This window comes from Apium graveolens, chromosome 6 (assembly GCF_009905375.1).
Source record: "Apium graveolens cultivar Ventura chromosome 6, ASM990537v1, whole genome shotgun sequence".
Lineage (NCBI taxonomy): Eukaryota > Viridiplantae > Streptophyta > Magnoliopsida > Apiales > Apiaceae > Apium > Apium graveolens.
In genome coordinates, this window is record NC_133652.1 from 12786688 (window position 1) to 12806544 (window position 19857).

The following is a 19857-nucleotide window of genomic DNA, read 5'->3' on the forward strand; positions in this document are numbered from 1 at the left end:
TATAAGTTAAGTTCTGATATTAAATCCTGATGGAATCCTTGATGCTTACGTGGCATTATTCTTTACTTGACTTATTTGTGGTAAAATCTGAAACAGTCATATTTAAATCAGAATATATTTGGGTAAGATAAAAACAGTCATAATCATTTTGGGTTAGTGGTAAACATGTATGTCTTGAAAAACTGCATGTGCACGGTAATTATTGCCTATTTTACGTGCCCATTAACTCCTGCTCTAACCGTTTATTGACTGTTCACACATTGCCAGGTGTAAAGTGTATCCCATGCTTCAAAAATATAACTGTGAAGTGGAGAGAGTATATATATGAGGGTTAAAAGATTTTCTAATCTTTTACTTACTTTTTAATTCTTAATCTCTTTTATTCCCTCTCTTTCTAATATTCTCTGAAGCGTTTTCTTTCAGGACTTTTAACAAACACTTTGCAAACACTCTCTTTCTCAATTTCTTACAGAGATGGCACCAAAAGACGTGATTTTCAATGGAGCTAAGTTTGTTCCTAACAACTACTCCGCCATTCTTAGCAAGGCTGAAGCTCCATCGAAACTTCACTTCATTCAGGATTTTCTCGCTAATTCTGATATTGGGTACGCTCTGACCCAACCTGATGCGATCTCTGGAACTCAAGTGCTGGAGTTCTGGAGAAGTGGAGTATATGATGATGGTGGTGCTCAAGGGTCCCCAAGTATAATCTTTACAATAGGGGAGGATGAGCATGTCGTAACCTTGGCTACAGTACGCCAAGCACTACAGTTGCCTGAAAATAGAACCTATACAACTGTTGAGGAGCCCATTCTTCAAAATATGATGGTCAGTTTGGGGTATGAAAAGACATTGGCAAAGCAGGGTCAATTGAAGAGACCTTACATAAGGAGGGAATGGAGTTTTTTCTTTAACTGCATCACTAAGGCTTTTGCCAACAAATGTTCTAACTTCGATGCAATCCATATATTCAGTCAACAAACCGGGTATGCTCTCATTAATCAAACTAATTTTAATTATGCGAGTGTTATTTTAGGTTTCATTGGGGATAGGATGACAGAAGATAGGAATATAGTCTATTTTGCTAGATTCTGTCATCTTATTTATAGTTTTTGTTATGATGATAAGCCCCAATCAGCTAGTGAATTAATTCCATCATTCAGACTAGCTAAAAGAGATTTTAATGACTTATTATCTACTGATAATAAGCAGGCTATGTTAAGACCCCTCCGAGTTCCTTTATCTGTCAAACAGGCCTTAATAACCTATGTTAGTCCCTTAACAATATAGCAAGAATTACATAAGGGGGGTTGAATGGAATTCTTGAACTTTTTCTTGAGATAAAAATGTTCAACTCGATTATAGATATATTTGTTTTGATTAGCACAATGCGGAATATAAACTTTAATGAATCAAAACAAGAGTAATTAAAAATAAGAGTCTTTAAAAACTTTCTGGTGGATTTAAACAATTCCACTAGAGATATATTTAATATATCGAGAGGACTCTGTGTGCAAAAATGCTCACAGCTGCTTATACAAAATAGAACTACTAAGAACACAGGAAATGCTAAAGATAGTGCTTACAAAGATTTCTCTGTGTTTGTTTCTTAGCTCTCTTAGTCGTTTTTCTATTTGCTACTCTCTTGGTTTATATATTACCAAGATTACAAAGTCAAAAGAACTGAATAAATATAAAATCTAACAGTCTTGATCTTTGCTGCTTTTCGTCCTCTATTACCCAGTTAATGGGCTTCCACAGTGTGTTTGTATCCAACTTGACGGCTGTGTGTCAGCTTTCACTGTTCAACTGATGTTTGAATCTTGATATGATCATCCGTTGACTTTCAGATCATCCGTCGATGACTTACTTGATCATCCGTCGACTGCTATTTTAAACATCCGTTGAAAGTCATTTGATCATCCGTCGAAACTTTGTTAATCATCCATTGGTAGCTATTTTGGCACTTGACTTCATTTCACTTATACAGAATTACAAGACATTGCTTATGTACAGTTAATCAACCTATTCTGCATATCTAGTTATAGTCAACATGACTTATATGCTACTACAGATTCTATACAAAGGTGCATACAACACTGTGCTACAAACTTATTATTACATAAGCTACTCACTCGATGGATAATAAGTTACTCATCCGTCGGGACTAAAATGAGTTATCCGTCGGGACTATAATTCTTATCCGTCGAGTGCTACATTATTTCACTAAGTAAAATCTACTTAGATGTTTTGTTTAGGTAATCATCAAGTGCACAACATATTCACAACAATCTCCCCCAATTTATGTCTACTGGAATTGTAGCCATAAATTAAGAGATAGTTGATGATAACAAAACATCCTAAACATATATCTTTAAAGATAAGTAGATAAAACTGAAAGTGCTTCAATTTAAACAAGATATACAAGGTTTAGCTCACAGTCAGTTCAAGATGCTCCTCTAGCCTGAGCAGATTTTTCTAGTTTCTTGAAGGTCTGGATCTTCTTCCAAGCTTTCTGTTGTTTTCTTCAATTTGATTCTGGAGCTGTCTGTGGAATTCTAATTCATCAGATTCTGAGAGATCTAACATTTCTTGCATTTCCAAGAGAGTCTCATTGCTAGAAATACTCAATTGGTCTTCTAATCTGAAGAATCTTCTCACACCCTTGTCATCCATGAATTCCATCAGCCAGTAGGGCCTTAGATGCAATCTTCTCCCTGTGTATGGGATGTTAAGAGTTTTGGGTAGTGCATCTTTGGCTCTAACACTCCTTAGCTCTTCAATCTTCTTCAATACTAATCTTCTTGCAGTTACATTAAACCCAAAGTTTTTCTTGAAGGATGAATAGACTTTGATCAACACAGCTTGGCTTTCTTGAAGTATCCTGTGAAGAGGCCACTGAATCTCCCTTCCTCCTTTGTACTTGAATACCAACCTTTCAGGTAGGTTTCTGTATGCATCAATTGCCCTTACCTCATCCAGCTCCTCCAGATAAAGGTTTAGGTCTGAGAATTCTTTGATGTCACACAAGTACAAGTAGTCTTCCTTGTTGATCTTGGGTTGAGCTTTGACTACTGCCTTGGATTTGAGAGGTGACAGCTTCACTTTCTTGACTGCCCTTGATTTTGTCCTTCTTGGCTTGGTGAGAATTGGCAAGTTGAAGTCAGGAATTGGTAATTTATCCCACTCTATTGGCTCATCCTTTGGCACAATAGGCTCTCCATGTATGTTCCTGTAGGGGTCCACCACCCTTATGTCTTCAAATACCACAGAGGGCTTTGATGCTTGAGTTTCAGCTTTAGTGGATTCCATTGGAAATTGATCTTCCAATTCCTTGTTAACAATATCCAACTTTCTTTTTGTTCTTTTAGCCAGTTCTTTCTTTCTTGGAGATTTCTTCTGTTCTTCAATCCTCTTCTTTGATTCAGTAGCTTGAGTTGGTTGAGAGGGAATTTGTTGAGAAGAGTTCACAGCCTGTAGCTTGGTCAAGATAGCAAACTGTTCTTTCTTTTGTTTAGACTTCTTTGCATCTAGAGCAGCTTGCCTCTTTTCCTGCTTCAATCTGGCTATTTCTTCTTCCTTTGCATGAGCAAATTGTGGATGTCCAGCTACCACACAAATTTCCTTCCCATTTCTGAATATTTTTGCAATTCTCTTTCTTGAGGCTGAATCAGCTGGATCTTTGTAGAGGAGAATAGATCTTGACAGAAGCTTCTTTTCATCAGGCTTGGGTGTCTCATACACAGTATCCATAGGGTTCTTCAAAGATGACTTTGGATAGTTTGCCCTTGGTTTAAAAATTATCTCAACCTTTGTAGTCTTGATGCAGGAAGATTGTCCTTTCTCCAGATAGTTCATGCTCATCTCATTCACATTGATTGGCTTGACATGAGAGTGATGGATGGCTGACTGATCTGGTTCCTTGACTAATTAAAACTTTTTCTGTATTTCCTCATCAATCTTTTTCTAGTTGATCAGAGTCAACTCTTCTTTATCAGCATCTTTCAAATTTGCTGCTGCTGCATTTATAAGATCTCTACCATCTGCAACTGGTGGCTTGGAGATAGTAATTGAAGGTACAATTACTTTGCTGATTTGAACTAAAATGTTCTCCCCCTCAGTTGGTCCTTTCTCCCCCTTACTTGATTCTCTCTCCCCCTTTTTGTTATCATCGAGAGGAGGAGTTAGGCCTTGTGCTTTAGCCAGTTGCATGAGAAGATTTGTCTGAGTCTGTTGATTTTGAAGAAGTAGAGCCACTGAATTCTCAATAACCTGAACTCTGGTCTCCATCTTGGCTATCTTCTTGTCAGAATCTGATTCTCTTCTCAACCTTAGTAATAGATCATGCATGGTACCATATGGCATTATTGAATCCAGCTTCTCAGAGTTATATGTCGTTAAGTCAGCTATCTCCTTTTTCAATTCATCCACACTGAGATTCTGTCTTGAGTGTTGGATCTTCATTAAATTCAAAGAGTCTAGATGAGCTTTAAGAACAGCCTTGGTACCAGCATCTGAAGCTTCCTGAAGGGCTTGCTGAATAGCTGTTACTTGTTTTACCAAAGATACCTCAAATTGTCCTGGTGTAAATTCCTTTGCCCATGCCCATTCAGGTAAACTTAAAGCAGAACTTGGGCCTTCAGCTCCCCCTAAGTTCATACTTCCATTCAAAGAACTAGAGTCATCATCATCAGAATTTACTCCAAATTCTTCAGATGGCTCTCCAGCTTGAGGAGGCATCCTGTTTACAGCAGCTTTATCTCTTTGAAGAGATTCTGTGGTGTGCACTAAGTGCAAAGTCTGCTCTGCCTCCACATTGCCCTGAGCAGCCAACAGTTGTAGGCTGAAGGGTGAGTAAAAGTGTCAGCATCCAAGGAAATGTTATCAATTACAGCTTTGTAATGTTGCTAAAATTGTCTTTCCTTTTCAGCATCATCCACAATCATTAACTCACTAGCAATGGCTGGTTCCATCCTTATTTCTCCAGTACCTGCTTTTCTCTCATGTTCACTCTTTTGTTGCATCAGGGTCTCACCCTGGCTCCCACCCTCACACCCTCACCTTCAACTACTAAGGTGGGACTCTTCTCACTCACTTTTGCCAATCCTGAATGAATGGATTGCTGAGATTCACTCTTTTCCTCTCCTTTTGCCTGGGAGCAACCCAGCCTCTCACTCAATGCACTCTCCACTCTCAGTCCTAAGAGTGATTGTATTACCACCAAATCTTCTGCACTTGAAATTATTGAATTTTGAAGTTGTGTAGAGACACTCGATGGACAAGTGATATCCGTCGGGTGAGTGGTAAAGCTATCCGACGGATAACTGCTGTTAAGCTTATCCATCGGGATACAATCACTACTCGACGGATAAGCAATATCCATCGAGAGAGTAGAAATGAATGAGGTGGGAAGAGAAACTATTGTTGACTCTGTGTTGATTGAAGTTATTTGAGGCACAGATGTCACAATAGAATCAGAAAGAATTGGCAAGTGAGCCAACAAATCATCTAAAAGATGATGCTCACTTGCACTGGATTTTGGCTTCCCCAACAGAGTTAAAGAAGGGGAATCAGGAATTGAAGTGTTTATCATGTCCACTTCCAGTGAGTTGGTTGGTGAGTATTGTGTTTCAGTGGCTTCTATAATGAGAGATTTTGGCTGTGACTCCACATTTATTGGAGCCACATCAATCTGAATTTGAGAAGGTGCAGGGACTGTGTCTTTAGCACCAGTTTGCACTAAGTGTGTGCCCTGTGCATCCCCAGTTGTTTTGGATTTCTTATTTCTAGTGTAAGTTTGGTGTGAGCTTGTGTCCCTAACCCTCTTAGCCTGTGCTCTTGGATGAGAGCTTTGTTCAATAGCCACATCCTTTTGGGAGGATGCAGCTAGAAGTGAGCTTCTGTCCTTTTTAAGCACTGCAGTTTGTTGGGAAACTGCAGTGTGGCTAGGCTGGGATTCACTCATCTCTTCAACCTTATCCTTGGGGTTTCTTTGATGTTCACCCCTTCCCTCACCTATCTTACCCTCCTTCACACTCCCCTCTTTGGCTTTGGTAGATTTTTCAAATGGTACCTTTTGAGAGATACCAGAGGGGGTTTTCTTTGATTTGGATTTGGGAATTGCAGTTGTTTTGGCAGCTTTGGTAGGCAACTGTTTGGTCATTTTCACAGTTTCCATCGCTATGCCTGAAGTCAAAGAAATAGAAGAGATTGGAATAGTTGAGGGTATGGATGAACTTACCTCACTTACCTGAGGTGTCAGCATTACAGGAAAATAGAACATTGGCACATCCTTGTTATGGTTGGCTCTGTTCAAGTCTGCAATGATTCTTCTCTCTTGAACCCAACAAGCTAATTTGTTGTTTGGGTTCTCAAGTTCAATCTCTTGACAAAGATGGTTAGCCAAAAGCATAAAAAATCTAGCATAGTAAATATTCTTTCCTCTTTTGGCTAAGTCACCTAGTTTAAAACCTAACTCATACACAACAAGGTCACTGAAATTATAATATTTGTATGTAACTAGCATGTATAGCATGTTAAGCATGGAAATGTTCACAGAATCAAAATTACTGATTTTTCCAGAAAAGACTTTAGTTACTACATCACACAAGTAACTCAATTCCTTCCTAAGACCTAGTCTTCTAATTTCACTTAGTTTTGCAGTAGGAAGTGCATAATGAACGGAATTGAGCATATTGACAATATCAGTGTCAGTGTGTGGTGCAGTTACATTATCATCAGGAATCTTGAAACATGCTTTTATTACATCACTATTGATACAGAAATCATTACCTTTGATGGTCAGAGTGATGGTTTTGTCAGTAGAGTTGGAGATTTCTGTTGTCCACATTTCCTCAACAACTTCACAATAGATTGTGGGTGATTCCAACATAGCAAAACTTAACTTGCAGTTTTTCACGAAGTCCATTATCTTATGATAGTCTTCAGATTGCTGAATCCCCTTATTGACCAAGGCAGTGAAGTTGTTCTTCTCATAGATGAACCCAGTCTGTGAAATATAGCAAGAATTACAGAAGGGGGGTTGAATGGAATTCTTGAACTTTTTCTTGAGATAAAAATGTTCAACCCGATTATAGATATATTTGTTTTGATTAGCACAATGCGGAATATAAACTTTAATGAATCAAAACAAGAGTAATTAAAAACAAGAGTCTTTAAAAACTTTCTGGTGGATTTAAACAATTCCACCAGAGATATATTTAATATATCGAGAGGACTCTGTGTGCAGAAATGATCACAGTTGCTTATACAAAATAGAACTACTAAGAACACAGGAAATGTTAAAGATAGTGCTTACAAAGATTTCTCTGTGTTTGTTTCTTAGCTCTCTTAGTCATTTTTCTATTTGCTACTCTCTTGGTTTATATATTACCAAGATTACAAAGTCAAAAGAACTGAATAAATATAAAATCTAACAGTCTTGATCTTTGCTGCTTTTCGTCCTCTATTACCCAGTTAATGGGCTTCCACAGTGTGTTTGTATCCAACTCGACGGCTGTGTGTCAGCTTTCACTGTTCAACTGATGTTTGAATCTTGATATGATCATCCGTTGACTTTCAGATCATCCGTCGATGACTTACTTGATCATCCGTCGACTGCTATTTTAAACATCCGTTGAAAGTCATTTGATCATCCGTCGAAACTTTGTTAATCATCCGTTGGTAGCTATTTTGGCACTTGACTTCATTTCACTTATACAGAATTACAAGACATTGCTTATGTACAGTTAATCAACCTATTCTGCATATCTAGTTATAGTCAACATGACTTATATGCTACTACAGATTCTATACAAAGGTGCATACAACACTGTGCTACAAACTTATTATTACATAAGCTACTCACTCGATGGATAATAAGTTACTCATCCGTCGGGACTAAAATGAGTTATCCGTCGAGTGCTACATTATTTCACTAAGTAAAATCTACTTAGATGTTTTGTTTAGGTAATCATCAAGTGCACAACATATTCACAACAACCTATGATCCAGTTAAATACACTGCACTATATCCTAATGTCCAACCATCAGAACCTCAACCGTCAGCACCTACCACCTCTACACAAACACCTCAAACTTCTCAACCATCAGCACAAACAATCAAACATTCATCTTCCAAACCTTCTAGAGGACAAAGTCTGATCCTCAACTTCGACAACAGAGAAGGAAGATGATTCTCAGAGATGAGTCTAAAAGTGAAGAGGAAATAATTGAAGCACGGGTTCATGCATCTGAACCTGTGATAAATGAAGCTGAGAATGTTACTTCTCATAAAGAAACAGCAGCTCAAAGTTCTGATACTTTGAAAAGAAAGAAATCTGTAAGTTCTGTTGTTGCTGAAGCAACTCCTTCATTGGCAAGGAGATTGAAGAAAATGAAGGCTAGGAGGTATTTGTCTAAGGCTCCATCAGAAGATACTGAAGAAGCTGAGGAAGGGGATCAGGAATCTCTGATCTCACAAGAACCAATTATCATTGAAGCCCTTCCAGCTCAAGCCAAAGACACTGCTAATGATACAGTTGTTACCCCTCATGTCTCTCCTATTAAAGCTACAGATGATGCTAAAGAACAAACTGAAAATTCTAAAATAGATATTCATAATTTAAATATACCTGAAGTTCTTTATCTGGAAGCTCCATCTACATCAAAGACACCAGCTCTGGAGATAAATTCTGATCCTCAGAATTTAGATGATGATATCCTGAATCTCTAGTTGCTTCACACACTGTTGAGCTATTAGAACAGCATGAGTCTTCCTCAAGTTCTGATGACAGTGTTTCTGCTGAGCATCCAGTTTCTATTCTCGCAAGGAATAATTGGTGAAGAAATTTATAGAAAAGAAAGCACCTATTCCTTGGGAGGATACTCACAGAGGTGTTGAGTGGACCAAGAAGTGAAATGAATCAGATTTTATACCATGTTCTAAAGTTCTGACAGAGCATATTGCAAAAGCTGATGAGTTGCTCATAAATACTGATTTTAAGACACAACTCAAGATCACAGCTCTGTCTACAACACATCTTCAAGGTCTACATACTTCTACTCATGAAAAGGTTGATACACTCAGAGAACAAGCTCATAAGCTCGATCTAAAGCTCAAGATTGACAAGAACAGGTATATCAGACCTATTTCTGAAAAAGATGAAGCCATTGAGAAAACTCAAGAGAAGCAACAGGCCCAAATTGCTGAGGTCCTGGCTAATCAAGCTTCTCAGAAAACTCAATTGGATGAAATCCAATCTTTAGTTGAACTTCTTCTTTCTCTCTTACTTCCTGATGATGCCAAAAAAGGGGGAGAAGGTAGTTAAGTCCAAATTTTCACCTACTTATGAACTGAAGAAAAATGATGATAAAGGTGATGACCAGGGAAACTCTGAAAAGAGCAGAGGTCAAAGAAAAGTTCAAGGAAAATCTTCTATTCAGAACAAGTCAAGTTCTGATGCTGTGAATGCTCAAAGACTGAAGTCAAGTGCTAATAAACAAAGTCTGATGTCAAGTCTTGATATTCTGATTCAGTCAGGATCTGAAGACTCTCAGAAGTTTTTGCAAACTCTGAAGTTAAAGGGGAAGCAGACTACTGTTTATTACAAAGATCCTAAAATCCAGACAATTGATGAGAAGATAGCAAGAATATTATTTCTGAAACACAATCCAGGAATGGATTTAGAAACTCTTAAGGAGGAAGAAGCTAGATTTGCTGCTGAGAAGACAAATCTTAAGTCTAAAGCTTCTGATGCAAAGAAACCTCCAAGGCCTAAGGAAAAAGGCATTGTGATCAAGGAAAAGTCAAATTCTGAAACTTCAAAGTTCAAGACTAGATTACAAACAGAGAGTGATCCCAAAGACAAAGGGAAAGGAAAAGTTGATGAACCAACCAAGCCACTGAACTTGAAAACTTTTCAAGATCTGATGAAATCAGTGTGCAAAATGGTTCAATTAACTGATGATAATCTTGTTGAAGATGAAAATGTTCAAATTCTGAAAAGAAGAAAGATAATTGAAGAATCTAAAACAACCTATGACACTGCTCAAGTTGTTGTTCAGAATAAAGGACAGCAAGGTACAAAAGAAATAACAAATTCTGATCAAGCTATCAAGAGATCAACTACTGACAACGCTCAAGTTAATTTGAATAAAATGATAATTGCTGATAAGAAGAAGCTGTTATGGAAGAAAGTTACTCCAGTTGAACCAAAATCCAATCTCATGATTAATTAACTCGCTACATTTGGGTTGAGAGCCAAGCAACCTAGAGATAGAGCTGGATTAGGTTCTGACGCAGAGAAAATTCGAACAGGAGTAGAGGTTACTCTAAGAGATCCTTTCATGTTGACAGACAAACCATATGAACATATCAAACAAAGGCACCTTGACAAGGTGTTGTTTGCTCAAATTATGATAGATGCTCATGAAAAAGAGAATCTAAAAGAGAAATTGATCTTATTTCTCAATAATAGAAGGACTTATAGACTAGTTGATACTGATTTCCTAAAGAAATCTGTCAAAGAGCTTCAACATATTCACTATCTTCTGGAAGTAAAATCTGATGTTACAAGAAGATGGTCAGAATATATTTTGAAGGCCATAAGAGATCTATTCAGAATCTCTGGTATAAAGACTTCTCATTACAGTCCAATGATTATTGAAGGTGATGGAAGAGAAATTCATATGCTGAAGAATTCTGCTAAGGTGGAAGTTATTCTGAAAGGAAGATGCTTATGTTATAATGAAAATGCTTCACATCCTAAGGTTATCAGACTTGGTGATGGACTTGAAAGAAAATTCATTCAAGCTCTCAGAACAGCCATTTATCAAATTGGTGATAGTAAAGAAGAAGAACTGATGCAGGTCAAAGCACAGTTAGCTGAAGTTCTGAGGAAAGCTGAAGATAATCTGATAAATGATTTTGTTAAGAATCATTATGGATTCAGATTGATTCAGTGATAATGGTAAAGCTGGATGTTTTGTAAGTTGTAGTTAATAGTCTTATTAAACTCTTATTGCACTTGAACTTAAATATTTTTGACATCATCAAATCTATTAACTTGTACATTCTTGCATAATTTACAAGTTGGGGGAGATTATTGGATATATTTGAGATGTCATGTCTAATATGTTTCATGTTTAGTTTTCAGATCTTAACAAACAGGAAATATCAGTTCTTACTGGAATCAGGACTTACTGGAAGTCAGGACTTAAGGATATCAGGAATTAGATTATCAGAAGATAATATCAGAAGATGGATATCAGAACTTAAGTACTGGAGGACTAACAGTTAAGGAAGGAAGCTGATTTATAGGAAAGAAGATCGAGACTAATACAGAAAAAGATATGAATGGAAAGAGTTAGAGGACTAGAAGAATTATATAAGATATATGATTGATATAAATTTTAGGAGACAGAATTATATTCCATATCAATTAGAAGGTATCTTGTAACTGTGTGTCTATATAAACACAGACATAGGTTTACACTTTATGTGTTACGATCATCGACAAGATCATAAATTGTAACCTAGCAGCTCTCGTGATATTTGTTCATCACTGAGAGAGAACAGTTCCATTGTAACAGAGTTTATTATATCGAATACATCTATTTTCTGTTACTTTTGTTCTAAATCGATTTGATTGTATTCTACACTGTATTCAACCCCCTTCTACAGTGTTGTGTGACCTACCATTTTTTATTGTACTTTCCATGTACTAACACTGCTATTTAGCTATCCTGACAGTATATGTTGCAAACAAAGTGTTCATTCTCACGAATTATTTGCGTGAAATTTATGAGTTCAAGGTGCATACATTTTGCATTTATATTAATTTCGATGAATACGACTGCATGGGTATAATTGAATATGATATTTCTTTTTGATAGTTACACTCACGCACATGTGAGGAGTCAAAATCTTGACCTCTCTTTGAGAAACCAAGATCTGGACCACTGCACAAAACCATTGTTGGTGAATATAGTATTTTTTTATTACAAGAATGGTTTCCTTTCTATGTTATTATATTAATCACTATGTGTCTTTGTCTAAACTTTTTCAACAGGGTTTATGAAATTTTTACTACAGTCGAGAAAGAAATGAATGTGACCCTTTTTTGAAACGGCTGCGGTGAGAAGTTTACCAACCAGAAGTAATAATTAAATATAATTTTCAAATTTGTGGTCTCTCCTACTCTTTGGAAAGGCTTGAGTTGGGGTAAATGTTTTAGTAGTAGTAGAACTCAGGCTCAGCATGATTATGGATGAGTACAGTTGTGACGGCCAAAATCCGGGGGTCAAGAGTTGACGTCACGAACAATAATAAAACATAAATATAATACAACCAAACTAATAACATTACATAATCATGACCCCCTTACCAAGATCTTTTCCAGGTTTAAGTATGAATTAGGCTACTCAATTATTACACCACTAATTATTTAAATAAGTCTGATACAATATACTCTTATTGCAACTCAACAAACCTACATATGGTCTGACTTAAACTACCTCATATGATCCTGATAGAGGAGGAGTGGATACTCTGCCCTGTCTACGTTGAACATGTCTTCTAGGCATCTGAAATGTATATATAGAATTTTACCAGGGTAAGTAATCAATTGCTCAGTAGTACCAATATATGAATAACAGAATATAAAACTTTATGCTAAACAATTACAGGAACGTAATTAATAAAATCGTTCATGTTTAAAACCATGAAAAATGAGAAAAACTGGATATTAACAACTAGCATGCTCTTTAAAACATAACATCAATCATGTGTTGTTTACATACCAGAGTCCAATTTTAGCATGTTATTTTTATTTCCAAATTATTTATTCCCTTACAGTAACCAAAACCAAAACCATTTATTTTGTTACGGAAACCACAAAATCAAATCAGATACATTGGACGTTCACAGGTAAAGATAGCCGATCGGTCTATCAATCACCGAACAGCTCTATCCGCTGTCCGGACAGCTCTATTCCGTTGTCCTAGAATTATGTGTTTCGGAACTCAAAGACTAGCTATGTCTTTGACAACACTGGACTAATTGGTTAAAAGAGTGTGCAACACCGACTTAGCCTCTTACGCCAACCAAAGCTGGGCCGTTACCAAATAACGAGCCTCTTACGCAACTCCGGTATCTTATTCCTTTTTATCCAGTTTTCAAATCCATTTATACCTATTTTTTTAAAAAAAAAATTAATCACATCACATTTCAAAACCTTTTGCAGTATCAATCACAGTTTAGAGATAGGTATTTCATAAGTTACTTTTCCCATAAAACATGATTTAAACATAAACATTTATAATATCAAAGGATACGTAACTTAAAGCGTTCGGTCCCAATATAAAATTTAAATCAACAGTTCATTCATATATATTATTGAACCATAAAAGATATGGTCAGAGGTACTTGTCTGGCTGAGCTTTAACCACGAGATCACTAGGATATCCTTAGACCGATTTCGGGGTCTGGGTCTTTCGACCGGAACCTACAGAATCAAAATACCCTAAATTAGATGATCACGTATTCTTGACATATGCTCACTATCCAATCTACCCTTACGATATCAAAACACGACTCTTATTTGTTAGGGATTCGAGCAATAAAATGCAACGGAAAAATAAAAAAATTTGAATCCCTACCGCAAGATCTATGTATAATGACTAAATAATTATGGAGAATAGATGTTTATCTCAATATAGCTTTCCTTCTGATTATGATGAATGTTCTGATTCTTGATGAACTACAACAGCCCTCCCTTCAGAGATCTGCTCTCCAAAGGTATCCACACGAACGTCCGATCGTCCAACGATCACCGGAGCCGATACTAGCCGATTTGATTGCCTCTTTCTTTCTCTCTCTAGCCTCTCGAAGATGTAGAGCTTCAAGGATTTTTTTCCTCTAAAAATGTGATGCAACCTCTTTTTTAAAAATTATACATCTTAATGCATATATAGGGGAGAGAGAGGATTAAGGCCTAACCATAAACCTAATGGGCTTCTAAAAGACCCATTCTGATTTTTGGGTTTATATTATTATTAAATTTGAATTCTAATATATATATAATTAATCAAGTCTCACTTAATTTAATAATTAAATTTAAACTAATAATTATAAAATATTTAAATTCATAATTTAAATAATACTTCGTTTTAAACGTTCTTTGTGTATGATCCTTTAGGTTATTATTACGTTGGCAATAATTTTATTATCAAATAATAAAATTATAAATAATGAGTGGCATCTAGTAATACATCATTGCTCCCCAAGTAACAAAAATAATTGGTGATTCAATTAAACCTTTCATGAATAATGTACAATATAATATAATCCCTTTAGCCTTATATTATAGATCAAACTCGAGGCATGCATTGTGTCATCCTCTGCACACGTTTAATCATTCTTTCCTTAATCAATGGGTAAACTATTAAACAAATCAGTATATGAGCACAACTATGCATTTTATAGTCTTACCCAATCAAGAGGTCAATAATATCACTCCTTTAAAATAGGAGGGCTAAATCACATCTAGATCAATCATATTTCTCATACGATTCATAATATACCCAATGTCTACATTTATGATTACTCGGTCAAGGATAACTTTTAATAGTATCAAAGTATATTAATTCTCGTATAGAAATATAATAATTTCAAGTCTATGGACCAATACATCATTATCATTGTGAGATTAACTTATGAATCATTAAACATATAGTATCTCACAACGGGTCAATCCAGCACCATGTATTTAATACATATGTCTGTGTTTTGACTTTAATATCACCATACCTATGATCAATGAGATGTGATCATCAGACAATAAACACACTAGTCTCAACGTATTTATTATTGTCCCTTAACAATAATACCTGACTAGGGACCTTTAGAAATAACTATTCTCATAATCTCATTTCTAAGTCATGTACTTAGAGATATAGATTTACATATCATATTCCAAGGACATTTATTAATCTAACATTTTATCACAGAAAATAAAGATACAATAAATTACTAATGAATAATCCATAGAATCATAATTCATAATCCAAATGTTTCATAACATAAACATAATACTGTTGTCTCTAGGGCACAAACATTAACAATCTCCCACTTGCACTAGAACCAATCACCCATGTATCTAGTACCCATGGAACTAGTATGACCTTCGTGCTTTTGCTGCGACAAATCCTTAGTCAGTGGGTCTGCAACATTATCATCAGTATGCATTTTACATATATGTATATCTCCTCTTTCATTAATTTCTCGAAGAAGGTGATATCTCCTAAGTATATGCTTTGCCCAGGAATGGGGCCTTGGTTCTTTAGCCAGCATGATGGCTCCATTATTATCCCAGTAAAGATCAACTGGATCTGTGATCGATGGAACCACACCAAGTCCTGTTATAAATTTCTGTATCTAAACAGCCTCCTTGGCTGCTTCACCGGTAGCAATATACTCAGCTTCCATTGTAGAATCAGCTACTATCTCTTGCTTTAAACTCTTCCAGCTTATAGCATCTTCATTAAGGAAAAACACAAAACCTGACTGAGATACTGAATCATCTATGTCTGTTTGGAAGCTAGTGTCAGTGTAATCCTTTACAATCAGCTTCTCATCTCCTCTATACACCAAGAATGAATCTTTAGTCCTCTTTAGGTACTTAAGAATATTCGTGATAACTGTCCAGTGAGCTTCACCTGGATTTGACTGGTATCTGCTCATCATGCTCAAGGCATACGAAACATCATGACGAGTACATATTATCGCATATATTATAGATCCAATTACCGAAGAATATGGAACTTTGCTCATACGACCCTTATCAATTAATGATTTTGGGCAGTTCTCTTTTAAGATCAATATCCCTTGAGACATTGGGACATATCCTCTTTTTGCCTCTTGCATCCCAAAATGATGCAATACTTTGCCAATGTATGCATTCTGACTTAGGTCGATTAGTTTCCTTGATCTATCTCTATAGATTTTGATTCCTAATATATAGGTAGCATCGCTTAAGTCCTTCATCGAGAAACTATTTCCCAACCAAGTCTTAACAGCCTGTAGAGAATGTATGTCATTTCATATTAGTAATATGTCATCTATATATAGTACTAGGAATGCCACATGGCTCCCACTAACCTTCTTGTAAACACATGGTTCATCTTCATTTTGAACAAAGCCAAATTCTTTGACTGTATCATTAAAATGACGATTCCATCTCGTTGAGGCTTGCTTCAATCCATAAATAGATCGAAGCAACTTACAAACCATCTTAGAAAACTTGGGATCGACAAAACCCTCAGGTTGTATCATGTATACAACCTCTTCAAGGCTCCCATTTAAGAAAGTGGTTTTGACATCCATTTGCCAAATCTCATAGTCATAGTAAGCAGCTATTGCTAGCAAAATCCTAATGGACTTGACCATAACAACTGGTGAAAAGGTTTCATCATAGTCTATACCATGAATTTGTTTGAAACCTTTTGCCACTAGTCGCGCTTTATAGGTCTGTACTTCACCATCCATGTCACTTTTCTTCTTGAAAACCCACTTGCACCCTATTGGTTTTACCCCTTCAGGTGGATCAACTAAAGTCCATACTTTATTCTGATACATGGATTCCATTTCGTATTTCATGGCCTCTAGCCATCTCTCGGAGTTTGGACTGTTCATAGCTTCTTGGTTGGTAAGAGGCTCATCATTTTCTATGAGCATAAAACCATCATCTTGAGTTAAGAGAAATCCATAATATCTCTCTGGTTCATGACGAGCCCTACTGGATCTATGAAAAACCTGTGTTTCCAGAGCAGGAATATCTTGATGTATTTCCTGCCCACTTTCCAACTCTGGTTCAATGTTATTTTGTACAACTCGATCTTCATCAAGATCTATAGTCCTCCCACTAATTTTCTTGGAAAGTAACTCTCTTTCAAGAAATACAGCAATTCGAGCAACAAACACTTTGTTCTCGGTAGGATTATACAAACTATACCCTTTAGTTTCTTCAGGATATCCCACAAAATAATATTTATCAGATTTTGGTCCTAGCTTGTCAGACACCAAGCATTTCACAAACACTTTGCATCCCCATACTTTCATAAATGACATGCTGTGACGTTTCTCAGTCCATATCTCATATGAAGTCTTTTGAACCGATTTAGTTGGAACTCGGTTTAGTGTATATGCAGCAGCCGTTTCTAGAGCATAACCCCGGAAACTTATTGGAAGATCTTCTAGACTCATCATCGATCGCACCATGTTCAACAAGGTACGATTTTTCCTCTCAGAAACTCCATTCCATTGAGGCATTCCAGGAGGAGTAAGTTGTGATATGATACCACACTCTTTCAAGAAACCTTTAAACTCGAGGCTTGAGTATTCTCCTCCGCGATCTGATCGTATAATTTTTATACTTTCCCCTGTTTGCTTTTCCACTTCTGCCTTGTATTCTTTGGACTTTTCAAAAGATTCAGATTTGTTCTTCAAAAGATACACATATCCATATCTACTGAAATCATAAGTAAATGTAATGAAGTAGTAAAAGCCACCTCTTGCCATCATACGCATTGGACCACATACATCACTATGTATAAGTCCTAATCGTTCGGTGGCCCTTTCACCTTGTCCGGTAAAAGGAGCTTTAGCCATTTTTCCAATGAGACAAGATTTGCATTCTTCGTATGATTCAAAATCAAACTTATCCAAGTAACCATCTTGATGTAATTTGGAAATGCATATCTCATTTATGTGACCTAAACGACAATGCCAAAGGTATGTTTGATTTGAGTCTTTCATCTTAATACGTTTACTATCATTATTTATGTTATAGATAGGAGTATCTAAATCAAGAACATATAAACCATTAAACAAATGTGCAACCCTATAGGTAACATTATTGAAAGAAAAGGAACGAAGTTAAGGCAAGCTATTGTGAATTATTCCTAATCAAAGAAAGGAGAGTTCTGAATCAAAAATAAAAAACCTTTCTTGTCCAAATAAGAAACCGAAATAATGTTTCTGCAAATCGCAGGTACGTAAAAATAGTTATCTAGTTCTAAAACAAGCCCAGTGGGAAATGATAAATGATAAGTCCCTGCAGCTAAAGCAGCAACCTTTGCTCCATTGCCAACTTGTAGGTCGACTTCTCCCTTCATCAATGTCCTACTTCCCTGCAGTTCCTGCACATTTATAAAAATGTGAGAACCACATCCAATATCTAATACCCAAGATGTAGAAGTAGATAAATTGACTTCTATAACATAAATACCTGAATCAGAAGCAGCAGCAACAGCCATTTCTTCTTCATATCCTCCAAATAAGCATGACGGTTCCTCTTTCAAAGGCTTGGTTTCTTGCAATAGTGACAATCACCAACCTTTGGAACACCACCTTTAGGCTTCAAAGCCTTTGTTGGATCAGGTTTTGGATTGAAATTAGATTTAGATCCCATCTTCCTCTTGCCTTTTCATTTACCCTTTCCTTTGGCCTTCCCCTTATTTACCATCAACATGGGAGCAGGGGACGCAGTTTTCAACATAGCCAACAATTTGGTGAGGTTCTTATCTATCTCATTGATATTCTAATTTATCACAAATTGAGAGTAGCTGTCATTTAAAGATTACAAAATTAGATCAATCTGGTGCTCTATAGCAATCGGGGCACCTAACTTGGCAAGGTACGCCATATACCCTATCATTCTCATAACATGTGGTCCAACCGGATCACGTTCTCCTTGCTTGCATGCAACAATTTGAAAGTATCAAACCTCTCTTGACGAGCCTGTCCTTCAAGCATACGTTTAAGGTGTTAAATTATATCATAAGAATCCATATTCACATGTTGTTTCTGAAGTTCAACACTCATGGCCGCTAACATCAGACATTGAACATCCGTGTCATCATCGATATGTTTCTGATAAACATTATATTGAGCATGGGATGCTCCTTCAGGGAGATGTGCAGGGTGAGGGATATCTATTACATAGAGCTTGCACTCTTGTTTGAGGACAATCCTCAAGTTCCTCTTCCAGTCAAGGAAGTTTGTTCCCGTCAGCTTGTCCTTCTCAAGGACTGATCACACAAAGAAGTTGTTTGAATTGTTTGCCATTTATTATCTACAATGTTTAAGATGCATAAGATAAATTAGTCTACAGATGATTATTAAATTATGTTCAAGTGATTAATCATATATATTCAAAATATATATCTCCCACTATTTTTATCAAATTAATAGCTCTAACTATTAATTCTGAAAGAACATCTTCTATATACTTTCTAGTGAGCCAAGATCCAAATTTCACAATGTTTTAGTTCAGCTTTGGCTTTACTCCTAAAACATGATTCAATAAGCTAGACAACATTTGTCAATTATATCAACTATATAATTCTTGGATAGTTTAGTGAAACAACATTTATTCATATTTATCCAATAAATCTCACCAAACTCTATGCCTCTAAGTTCACAATCCTATTGTGGTAACTTAGTTAAGTCAAACCCAAAGGTCTAAAAAGTATCATATACTTCAACACGTCATCCCATGATAGATGGGAGTACTTTGCTCTGCCAAACCGACTCTTTATCAATCTAGGGGTTAACGTGTTGGACATATTGGAAGGCATCTAAACAACTTAATATAAACATTAGGGTTTTGTTAATATTATAACGATCATGATCCCATCATAAAGAGATTCCTAATTTATCCTTGAAAAAAATACTTCAAATCAATACTCGTCAATGGTTTGATTTCCAAGTAGTGGAGGAATTCACCGGTCTCGCTTAAAACCCATAACCTTACAAGTTCAATGAACCCGTTGTTGACAAAATCACCCCATATAAAA